The following is a 12279-nucleotide window of genomic DNA, read 5'->3' on the forward strand; positions in this document are numbered from 1 at the left end:
CAAGGCGACAGGACCCATCAGTGAGCAGGGCACACTGCTGCTCATTTTCTGGCAGTTTGTTCCACAGTGGGGCCTCTTCAGCACGTGGCACCCCCTCCTCTGGGGATATTCCAAGGTCTTTGCCCTCTGCCCAGTCCATGGTCACTTCCAGGATTCCTGGGCCACTGGGGTTTCCTATTCAAGCCCGCTGGGTGATCACTGCGACCCATTTACTCCATGTAGCACCACTCTGTGCTAATCCCACCTGGCACAGCTTGTGGTTCTCCCGAGTGCGGGGGGCTTTGAAGAGCTCTTGGCGCACAACGGGCACCCAGCCTCTGTTCGCACCATACCCGATCGTCGCTCATGGGCTCTTCCCTGAGCCTGTCACACACCTCCCTCCTGCATCCTTCTCTCCCTGCCCATTAACATTACAATTGTAGTATCAAACTACCAGCAATCAGGCTTTCACTAATAACTCACGGTCTAGTCTGGGTTTAAACCAAGTTCAAGAGCAAGGCACACCACACCGTTGGCTGCTGTGGGATGAGCCTGCTCTTGAACCACGCCGGGTGATGCACAGCCCAGGAGTGAGTGACCTGAACCAACAGGCACATCAGGCACCGTCACCTGCATTTTTCCCTCTGCCTCACGTATGGGTCACCCACACAGCTCAGTGCATTGGAAAACGCTTTTTATTTGAGGAACAGCTGTAATTCAGAAGGAACCGCAGAACATTTCTCTCCGAGCATCTCAAAGGCACTCATTATCGTGACTGCTTTGGTGAGAACAGCATTCCTGCGATGGAAACCTGCAAGTTTTGCACAGAAGACAAAAGTACCAACAACATAAGAAACAAATGCAATCTTACCACGTGAAATTCTATTATTTCATTGCATTTTCCGACTGGCCTAGGCTAAGAGGTTACAAGCATTGCTCACAAGAGGCTATGGGCTGGCTTCTGCCTGGAGCTTGCGTCTTCCCCACCAGAAGCTAGTTATGGTTGGTTACATGGGAAGGGATGAAATTGCAGCAAATAAATGGAGTGCACTGACAACCCTGAGAGTCATCTTCCATGAGAAGAGGTTCTGATGGGGGATTAAACTACTCAGTTATCTGCGGCCTTATTTGCACGCCGGGCATGCCCTTATAGTACGATCTGCCCAAGGTCTTGGTCTTTTCTCATGGCAAAAGGACAGCAGAGAAGGGCAGTAACTGACCTTCATTGCCCTCAAGGCCAAATATACCAGAACTGAGGTTGATTTGGCCACACCACCTGTAGGAAACTCATCTGACAGCTACTGGCCTCTTTCCTGCTCTTTATCATTCTGCCTATTTTTAAGTAAATAAGGCAGAAACAAAGCAGAAACATGGCAGCAAGTGGGAAAAGGTTACTATTTGATCACACAATCAAGTCTAGCAAGATCCATACGCCAATAGCTTGATGGTAATCAGGGTTTTAGTTTTAGCCATCTTAAATTCTCTAAACATATTTACCATAATATAAATATATGTATTTTGCATAGCAAACATTATCATAACAGAAAAACTCTCTCTCAACTGGGTTTCTGCTCATTTCCTACCCATAACTCTCTAACTTTGGCCAACACACGACTGCTGAAAGGTGCCCTTGGATCCACATTTCCTGCATTAGCTGGTTTTGTTACTGTCGAGATTGGCTTTGGTCTTGCAGCTGTAAAGCACGAGGGAAAAACGATCAGCCTTGTGCAATCAAAGCGATGGTGAGTTGTGCGTTATATTCCCCCCCTAAAAACTACCTTCTCTTGGTCCGGACGAAGGCAGATGGTAAGGCTTGGCTCTCTCTACAGCCAGCTGCCTCTGACCTCTAGGAAGGGTCTTGCCATGCTGGGCTGAGAGAGAATTTCTGGCAACTGCTCTCTGTCTCCAGTGAGGAGCACAGTCGTTCTGATGAACGAGAAGCGTAAAGCAAGAAGTTAAATGTTACAAGAAGTTCATAGCACGGAGCTGTCGGTGCTATTTCGAATTAGGGAATACGTTTCCTCTACAGGTGCAGTAAAATACACCCCCTGCACAGAGCGGCAGCCAATTCTGCCCATCAGCGCACACCAGCTTCACCCGGAATTTTAGCCAAGCGGAAGGAAGACTAGAATAATAGCAGAACCTACAACTTTAAGCTAAAACCATGCCGGCACCCTGCAGAACCTCATTCTGACACGCTTGTCAGCACCCACAAGTTTCACGTGGCTGACAAAACAGCAGCCTTTCCCTTGTTTTTCCTGAAACGCCGCTGCCCCAGGTGACTGAATCTCCAGGGCAGCGGCGGGTTACGTTGGACAAAAGGAAGTGAGGATTAAAATGAGGAAGAGAAAGCTACCTACACACCCCTTCCCCCGGGATGGAAGCTTTCAAACGCAGGACCTCAACCTTCCAGAACCACCCCACAAGTTTGCTTCCCTGGGAAACTATGGTTCTGGAAAGCAGCAGATGGATCACAGAACCACAACAGAAGTTCCCATAACACAGAATTTGACCTGCCTATGTTGAGACTCAGAAGTTAGGTAAGAATTTCTGTCCTAAAAGTGGTAAAACGAAAGCTGTGGAATTGCAGACCTCACGCTATAACTTGAGGAAATAATAAAAAGAACAACCCATGATGCAAATGTTGCCTGTGGGTTGGCACCCAGAGCTGCGTGTGAGATACCAGAGATGACATACAACACACTCTTCATTCCACAGTGACCCAAACAACTTCCAATCATCCGAACCCTACGTAACGTACGTCCCTGAATATCTGAATGGTAAGAGTGGCTGACAGGAAAGATACTTATTGTGCTGGTTTTGGATGAGAAGGGGTTAATTCTCCTCACCGTGGGGGGCGGCTGCCTTTCCGGCTTCCCGCGCTCTGCCGCGTGGCGGGGGGGCGGGGCTGGGAGGGGCAGGGCTATGGTGGGGGCGGCTGACCCTGACTAGCCAATGGCAGGTTCATTCCATACCATGTGACACCATGACCAGTATATTGAGGGCGGGCAGTGGCAGCGCAGAGGCGGCGCGGCGTTGGGTCGGTGGGCGGCTGCGGCGCGTGTGGTTTGTTTCGGCGGTTCCTTCCCCCTCTCCCCTCCCTTCCCCCCTCCCCCGGGGCTTTGCGCCTCTCGTTGTTCTCCTTTACATTGCATTTCTACTGTTGTTTCTTTTAATTTTAATTATTAAACTGTTCTTATCCCACCCCACGAGCGTTACCCTTCTGATTCTCTCCCCCATCTAACAGTGGGGCAGTGAGCGAGCGACTGTGTGGGGCTGAGCTGCCGACTAAACCACGACACTTATTTAATCCTCAGACACAAACAAACTATTTGACGTGGAGTCAACAACAGCCCTGAACACAGAATTTCCAACTTCACAGGGTCGCTTTGGAGAAGTGAAATTTTTTGTTCAACTTTTAAGTTCAGCTGTAACGAAAGGTGCAGATGCTTATTGCAAGTATTTCAAAGAAGGGTGTGATAAAGAAAGCAGGATTCTTATTGAGCACTGTTAAATCTAGTTAGTAACCCCTGAGAGAACCTTGCACACTTGGCAGGACTTTTACGCTTACCATGAGATGAACGTTCATCGCCCGGTTCAGCTGTGGGGCTGCCGTACAGTTGGCACGCTGCAGGTGCCGGGCTAAAAGAATCTCACGAGTCCGTAAAAATTTCTCCAAACACTTCTATGAGAAATAACACATTTGAAAACATATATGATGACCCTGCCTCTTCTCTTGGCAAAGACGGGGTTCAGATTTTCCTCTTGCCCACACTTACTTGTTCAGAGTCTGTGAAAGGCAGCCTCAGAAAGTCTTCCACTAGTCCCATCTCCCGACAGATGTCATACATGTCTTTTAATAGCTCTTCCTCCTTTAACTGAGTGGTGTGCTCCTGCAGCAGAGCCCAAGCCTCCGCCATGCACCTGTAGTTAATTTTGTGAGACGTAAAGGCATATTAATGGTATCACCAAAAAGATGCCCCCCAGATATTGTGCTCAAAGTTCAAAGGAAGTGTAGGGGATTGTGATTTCTAGTGTTTGTTCTCCACCTCTCACAGTATTTGAGTGCCAAAATGGTGGCAGGTATTTCTTTACCTATTGGACAACAGCACAGTGAGGAAAAGCCGCACTTCGCTACAGCTGGAGGCCGAGAGCTTCATCACCTGCGTGTATCTGAGGGCTCGCCTATGCTCTCCTTGGCACATGAGGGACTGAAGAATTCGCACGTCTTGCCACGACACAGGTTTGGTTGCAGTTGGTTCAAGCAGCAGGGCCAGGGAGTTCTGCAGAAGGTAGAGATCAGGTTTCTTAAGATATAGAGACACACACGCGCACAACAAAACGATTCAAAAGTGTCTTCAGTAAGGGTGAATCTCTGTTGAATAAACTTAGATGGTGACTAATGAAGGGCTTGGTACCGGACAGGTAAATATAAATGCTGAAGTGTCTGCAGAAAAAAATATTCCGTGAGCCGTACAGAACAAAGGGAGTCCTTTGACAGGAGTGATTCACACCTGGCCAGGATAACCAAATCTCCGTCGGCAAACATCACCTCTCATAAAGACAAGTCATTCTCCCAGGCAAACAGGTTATATTAACATTGTGACGGGCAAAGAACAACCTTCAGCATCAGAGGGAACATGAATTAGATTGAAGAGTCACTTTGGCGGTCTTCTGTCTCAAGTCTTGCTGCCAGGATGGCAGTTTGAATAGTTAAAGTCCCCAAACCACTGCTTTTGAGAAAGCGCTCGACTGCTCTGCTGAGAACAACCTGAACAGACGGCTTTGGCAAGTCACACGTCAAGCATTAACGCTGACTTCTTCATTGTCTTAATCCATTTCCTCTCAACGTAATTAAAACCAAACTGCAGATCATCACGTATTGCTGAAGGTGCTGCTGAAGCAGCATTACAAAAGAAGCTTCCCATGTTTTATCACCTGGTATCAGCTAAGCACCAGGGTTTTTACATCATTTGATAGATCATAGCATTGTATTGCAATGTGTGCCCAACTAAACTGTCACATGCTTACATCATAATCCTTGTGGTCTAGAAGCCAAAAACCTCGAATAAGCTTAACAAGGCCCGAAGGGATGGCAAAGGCAGCTGCGAAGGAGTCGACGGAAGGTTCTGTTTTGTTCGGAAAGGGATGCGTGATGTCTAGCAGCAAGTAAATTGTCTGATATCAAGTATCGAATTAAGGCTAATAGATTTGCAAGACCAACAATTTATCACATGAAATAACATTATTACTATTGTTAATAGAATATTAATAGATAATAAAAGGAAATAAGAATATCATAGTGGTAGGACGCAGAAAATACTCATGTATTAGTCTTGCCATTTCATGCTGTTGCAACCTGAAGATAGTCAGGCCCTAACAACAAAATTGCATTCTGAATAAATAACCAGAAAGACAGACTCTCTGATTTCTCTAAGGCATTCAGAAAGGTTGCCTTTCGATATTTAAACAGTTCCGTTGGAAACACAGGCTCCCTCTTTAGTCACTGGAGCCACCAGCTGGACATTCAAAACACGAGAACGGCCAATGCTTGATTATTAAAGCAAACAAATTCTACAGCTGGTTTCTTCCCTCCTTTCCAGCGTATATAAAACAAGTGAAATTAGGGTGTCCTTACAGCACAGCTTAGCTCTGCATGATTAAAACTGGATTTAAACCAGTATGTGGATCACTCATCGGCAGTGTCGTTTTCTCTTTCTGACAGCTGTTTTGGGGGGTCTATTCTCATCAGAGAGCTCCGGGGTGCAACAGCTTTAAAGCCCCTGCTCTCTAGGCTCCCCTCTCGGGTCAGGCAACACACAACCAAAGCAACACAGTGTATTTCGGCAGCTTAAAAGTTCAGTTTCTGCCCAATGACTTTTCCCTTCTCTCTCTCTATTATTCTGTGTGCCCGCACTTGTAACAGCACAAAAGCAAGCCCTCTTAGCTGTGCTGGAAAATGGATGATTTCAGCAACATCAGGTCCTGGTACACCGCTGTCAGAAATCCTTTTGCTCTGAAGCAGCACATTCTAGTGCATCGCTCGAGGAAGCAGCTGTTTGCTACAGCTGTGGGTGCTTCAAAAATGAAAAACAGTTTACATTTTGAGACAATCTAGGGGAGCTTTCTACCTTTAACATTGCTTAGTAAACCTGTTTTCTCACATCAGAAAAGACTTTGCAACAAAACATTTTAAACATTCCTAAACAATCCACAGTACAAAGAAATCCAACAATGCTTCTGTCTGCGACTTAATTCTTAACTACACGTGTTCATCCGCAGTGTGTTTGAAGCACAAATTAGAAAATGCATCGAACGCGTAGGTGACAGACATTTCAGACCCCTGATGCGCGTATACTAGAGGTGTGACAGAAATAACTCCAAGGGATACGATTGCATGTTTGTGGCTTTCTTCAACGCCTTCTAGCAAATAGAGCTCCAGCAGTGCCTGGAATGAAAAGGTAGAAGCTTTTTAAAAGTCCTCTCTTTGAGAAATCATTGGCTTTGGGGGAGGGCTGGGCTGGGGCTGGGGTTTGTGGTGGTGGTGGTGGTTGTTTTCAGGGAACACAACACTCACCTGTAAGCTAGGAGGTGGGTATTTCCCCATTCCTCCTTCATCTCTCTGCCACATCTCCTCAACTCGGTCTCCCAACTGGGAAACCATCCCATCGACCATCAGGCAGTCAGAGTCCCGTTTGCCTCTGGAACAAAACGTAGCGAGGATTTGACAGAGGAAAACACTAATTGCGGCCTCTCGGTGTCACAGATTTCCTCCAGCCAAAACAAACCCAGCTAAAGCTCCCACGACTCCAAGAAAGGAACAGACAGACAAAGGCACGATCGTGACTTGAAATAGACTGGAAAGAAATTTCGGAGTCAGGTGAAAGGTGCTCATTAGATCCTAGTGAATTATTAAAGGAGCTCCAAATAGGAATCCAAAAAGCTCCCTTATTAAGGGGAAAGTTGCAGCGACCTTTTAGTTTTCAGTTTTTCTTTTGTGCCGCATTACTTGTAATACAAGGGCAGTGTGAGCAAAGCTACCCCAAACCTCACGCCCCCAGCGGGAGCGTTCCCACACACAGCGGTGAGACCACATCACGGCAATGTCAGGCTTTGGTCTCAGCACCTCGCTTCTGTTACTGAAAAACAGTCACGGTCAGAAAGCTGAGCCCGCAGCTGAATTCTGGTATCCCCTGAAGCAGCACGTTTGCGCCTCTGCACGTGCCATCACAGTGACGGAGGGCTGGCCTGTGAAACACTGCATTCCTCAGAAGCCCATCACAGGCTCCTGCGGGCTGCGACGCCAGCCTTTCATTTCCCGAGGAGGACGAGCAGAAGCAGCACGCTGGAGGTGGTGCTTCTAAGGAGCCCGTGAGCCTGTACGAGAGTTACCTGAGAAGGACGCGCAGGAAGAGGAGCTTGAAAGCCAGCGCCTGACATAGAGCAGCTTCCACCTGGACTCCTCCTGCTGCACCTTGCTCACGGTGCCACAGCCACGGCTACTTGAGGACTTTCTTTAGGTTACAGAACAGTTGCCAAAGAAAAATCTGTTCTCACCTAACCCAAGGCACGTCACCATTATGCTCGTGAGCCAGCCCAGGAAAGGGAGCTCCCGTGAGGAAGGGGCTTTTATCCAGTCGCCAGGAGAGCACTGGCCGTGCCAGCTGCATGTGACTCTGCCCATCTCCTTCAACGACACCGCGGTGCTTGGGAGTGGGAGATTTGGGCCAATCCCCTTATCGCCATCTATCACTGGTCATTGAGAGAGATTATTTTTGCTTTGTTTTTTGTTTTGTATTTTTTTTTTTTTTTCTAAAACACGCTTTCTTCTGTGCCCAGAACAATTGCTCTGCAAAGGCCGTGCCTTGCTGACCTGGCCGTGACTGATCCTGTCCTCACCACACGACCTTTTCCAGTGGTAACAAATGACACAGAATTGCCAATGAATTACGTGCGCCTCAAAACAATGATGATACCAACAAAGGGCACTAAGCAGAGGTATATATCAACATTTCAACACGGGAAAGGAACCTCTCTGTTCAGCAGGACACACGCATCACTCCAGGCAAGAGTGTTGCCAGCAAATGCATGAAGCGTAGCAAATACAGCTGCTGATGGAAAAGCCACTCGCTGCCGCTTCTGAATTTGCAGTGGAACTGCTCTAGAGCTTTCCTGCACGTCCTACCTTGATAAACGCTCCAGTTGCTGTCGATGACCAGCGTAGTAGCTCCGAATCAGAGGATAATTGTAGAAAGGTCTAGAGAAACGCATCTCGTAACCTACAGGCAATAAATAAGAAGTAAGTTAAAGAAGTCATATCACATTTTCAACCTACAGTTTTTGACTAAAAAGACAGAAGAACACACAAGCTAAGCATCAAAAGCACAGGCCAGCCTCCGACTTTGAAAGAAGGCCATCCTCCTTCTGCCTTTGCTAAAAGAGACCTACGACACAGGAGTCAATTCCTCCTTGTCCTAAGTGCCATTTCAAGCTTACAGGTGATGTAGCATCCAGAACATGTAGTGTCAGCTGAAGTTCACTCTAAAAAAATACCCCCAGTTCTCAAAGGGAATGGGTTTTTAAACATGTCATGTGAACATGCGTAAGACAGTTAAGGCTGACAATAGGATTTATAACCCATCCAAATGATGAACTATTTCCAAGGTGTATTTTTTCCTCAAACAATCCCTAAAAAGTTCAAAACACGCACGTCAGGCTTTTACTGTAAAATCAAGCATTCCCGTGTTGGTGCTTTAGGAGTTACTTGTTTACAATCCCAAGGATTTCAAGCTGTGGGCACGAGCAACTCCCTCCCTCAGAGGCTTAGTGCTGTTTCTGAGAAACACCCCGGAAAGAAACTGCTTCCATCATTCTACACGACGCAGTTGAAAAAACAGTGAAATCTCAATTTCAGCAGCAGAACTTCAGCATCTGCTGTCACTGAACGGGCACGACTTGGTATCGATGAAGCCTTGACAAAACCATGGGGAAGCAGGTGTTCATAGGAAGCACTGACTGCTACAGACGCGTGACAGTTTAGGCTTACCTGAGCCCTCGGGCAGGAGGCGGGACCCACAGAACCAGAGGACCACTCGTGCATACAAAGCTGCGAGGCTGGTCACCGCCAGCTTATTTGTCAAGTCTGCAAAACATGAAAAGAAGCTTAAGAGGACTGTTGGTGTGCAATTTCTTTTGTTTTTTATAAAGCTCCCCTCATTGCACTAAAGAGAAAGTAGAAAAATAACACGGTAGAAATCTTTGCCTGTGCATTTTTCACTCCCTATCACGTCCTTCTCTGAAGTAAAAGCCCACAATCACAAGCAACCCCTACAAAGAAGAAGATTCACTAAAGGTTTAATAAAAAAAAGTGAGGTTGGAACTACTAAATCCACTCATGGATAAGGCACCTGTTCTTCACGTAGCAGAGACGTTTACTCTAGCAAAGGGATTTTCTCTTTTCTCCTCAATATGCCAGGAACAAGTTCTAATAGAAACAGCTACAGAAACTCATGCAACTCACTTCACATGTTACTCATTTAGGCTTCCTCTCTGATTTTAGTCATTTCCAATCCAATATTTGCATGCAATCACGCACTGCTAGCTGACAATCAAAGGGAGTATTTGTCACAGTGCCACATCCCGTTGCTGTAATTTCAAGCCGGGTGCTTGCACAGCTCCTTGCTGACCGCAGCCTCCCCACCCACTCGCACCAGCTCCCCAACAAACTCTTGCCCTGAGCTCAACGCGCGGTAAGTGGCAGCCCCAACCCCTCCCATTTAAGCCCCTTCTCCCCGCTACATCTGACTTTCTGCCAATCAGCAAAACCAACAGAAGCTCCTCTTTCCACAATTACAGCCCCAGCATCGTTCCAAATCTTCATAAGACATACCAGAGAGTTAGAAATACTGTGACAAACCTTCTCCGGCGAGCTCTTGTGCCTCTCTTAGAAAACAATTCAAGACTGTGCTAAGGTTGCTCAAAAGCAACTGGCGGTGCTGCAGAGCCTGTAACCTCTGCGGGTCAGTGGAGCTGCAGGAGCCGTCAAACAGCGCAACACCTTTTCAAGAACAGGTATGAAATCGTTAGCCTACAGAGCCATTGCAGAGTTTCAAAGTGCACTTCCAGATCTGCGGGCAAGACCATCTACCAGCAGATCACTGAATGAGCTCAACTGGAAAGACTGACTCTAGGTTTGCAGCATGGCTGCACTAGTACTCACATATGTCATCAAATTCGTCTTTTGTATAGATCACTCTGCTCCACGTCCAGTCAAGGGCAAACTGTAAATTAGCAGCAGAACTTGGCTGCTCTTTAAAAAGAGAGAACAAAAAAGAAATGAATCAAGAATTCCAAACGAAGAAACCATGCAACATAAAAAAAACATAACAAGTCTTACCTTTAGATGTCCAAAGCTCAATGCAGCCAGTCAGAAGCCCTACAGAACCTGTCTGGGCAGCAGCTGACAAGACCGCCTCTAACTGCTCCTCCTAAAAGTAACAGGCGAAATCAAAGGAGAATCCCACCTGCTTTCAACATCCCAACCACCAACAGTAAGTGCTTGTTTCTAACCCTACACTCACTCAGGCATCACAGGCTGGGCTGCTTGTTGCTGTGAGGAGCACATGGAATTTTTCCCCTGACACGTCAACTTCCCAAAGGCTAATTCTAATCTTTATTTGCATGCCTCTGCATTATCCTCTCAATTTACTGCGTTCCAATTAACTATTCCCAGCAACGTGCCCTGCTTATACCCACAGCACATGGGGTGCAGAGAAGTTTGCCATCAGGAATGCGCGAAGGGGACAGAACAAACAGAACTCTGCAACGTTTGCATGGAAGCAGTGAAGCCAAGATCAAGCAGCTTTCCAGGCTATGAAGACATGAAGGAGTTACGACACCCCAAACATTAAGTTGTCATTTCCCAAGATGACAGAAAAGAAGTGAAACATTGATGTTCTAATAGGTTTCAGGTTTAGGCGCTTCAAACACTCTGTTCTAATGCCGTGGCGATCCTTCAGAAGGGCAAAGCACAGGCAGGCACAGACGTGCACTGTTAAGGAGTAGCTTAGTGCAGCTGGTGTTCTGGTACTTCTTCCAGGTGAAATGAACATAGAAACATAGAATCATAGAATCCTTAAGGTTGGAAAAGCCCTCTAGGATCAATGAGCGCAACTGTCAACCCAACACTACCATGTCTCCTAAATCAGGCCTCAAGTGCCACATCTACGTGTCTTTTCAATACCTCCAGGGATGGTGAGTCCCCCACCTCTCTGGGCAGCCTCTTCCAAGGCCTGACCACTCTTGCAGTGAAGGCATTTTCCCTAATATCCAACCTAAACCTCCCCTGATGCAGCTTGAAGCCGTTTCCTCTCGTTCTATCGCTAGTGACCTGGGAGAAGAGACCAACCCCCACCTCACAACAGCCTCCTGTCAGGCAGCTGCAGGGAGCGATAAGGTCTCCCCTCAGCCTCCTCTCCTCCAGGCCAAACAACCCCAGGTCCCTCAACCTCTCCTCATGAGACCTGTTCTCCAGACCCTTCCCCAGCTTTGTTGCCCTTCTTTGGACACGCACCGGCAACTCTATGTCCTTCTTGTCCCGAGGGGCCCAAGACTGAGCCCTCAACAAATTTTCCTTTTTAGGGCTTTTGCTTTTTGTTTGCTTCTTTCTTTGGCTTTTTAAGCACATTCACAAGTATCTTTCCCTTCTAAACAAAATCATCACATTCAAAGCCATTTCTACACGTTCGAATACACACATCAGATTTCCATCTTTTTCTGAAAACCAGTCTCAGACAAGGAAACACACCGAGTACGACTTACGGTGGCAAACAAAACCCCAAACCAAGCTTCTTGTCCCTAATTCTGAGATTTGTCTTACTCACATTCACAAGCAATTCCTGCTCAAATCCCTAACAAGCCTCTGAATGATCTAGTCTCAATTCAGCAAAGGGTATGACAAATTTCTGCATTTCCCAATTATTCCCAACGTGGAGCTGACATCAGATCACCCAATCTGAATGGAAGAGCCTACATCAGGCTTGCAAAAGAAACAGCCTATGGGCCAGGCCAACCTGCCAAGACGGTCATGTTAGCTACCACACTGTGCACAAGGGCTCTTTGCCCCAACGCACCCCCACAGATCTGGAGAGGAATCCAGTAGAGAGGAAGATGAGGGCAGGGAAAGACTGCTCTCCCCTTCCTACCAAGTGCTCCTCTGCCTGAAGGTTGTTCTGAGGGAACGATGCTTCCTTTTCTCCATTCTGTCCTCTTTTCCCAGCTCATCAGGGATCAAAACCCGAA

At 47.1% G+C, this 12279-nt stretch overlaps 1 long non-coding RNA gene across 1 annotated transcript in view; it reads right to left on the reverse strand.

Annotated features, from left to right (window-relative positions):
- Positions 1-1761: 1761 nt before the first annotated feature.
- LOC135311461 (uncharacterized) overlaps positions 1762-12279 on the reverse strand; it is a 58937-nt gene continuing 48419 nt past the window's right edge. The window contains exon 4 of the long non-coding RNA XR_010371084.1: positions 1762-1905. This is a non-coding gene — a long non-coding RNA (uncharacterized LOC135311461). The remainder of the gene's footprint in view (positions 1906-12279) is intronic.

Source organism: Phalacrocorax carbo, unplaced genomic scaffold (assembly GCF_963921805.1).
Source record: "Phalacrocorax carbo unplaced genomic scaffold, bPhaCar2.1 SCAFFOLD_73, whole genome shotgun sequence".
Classification (NCBI taxonomy): Eukaryota; Metazoa; Chordata; class Aves; order Suliformes; family Phalacrocoracidae; genus Phalacrocorax; species Phalacrocorax carbo.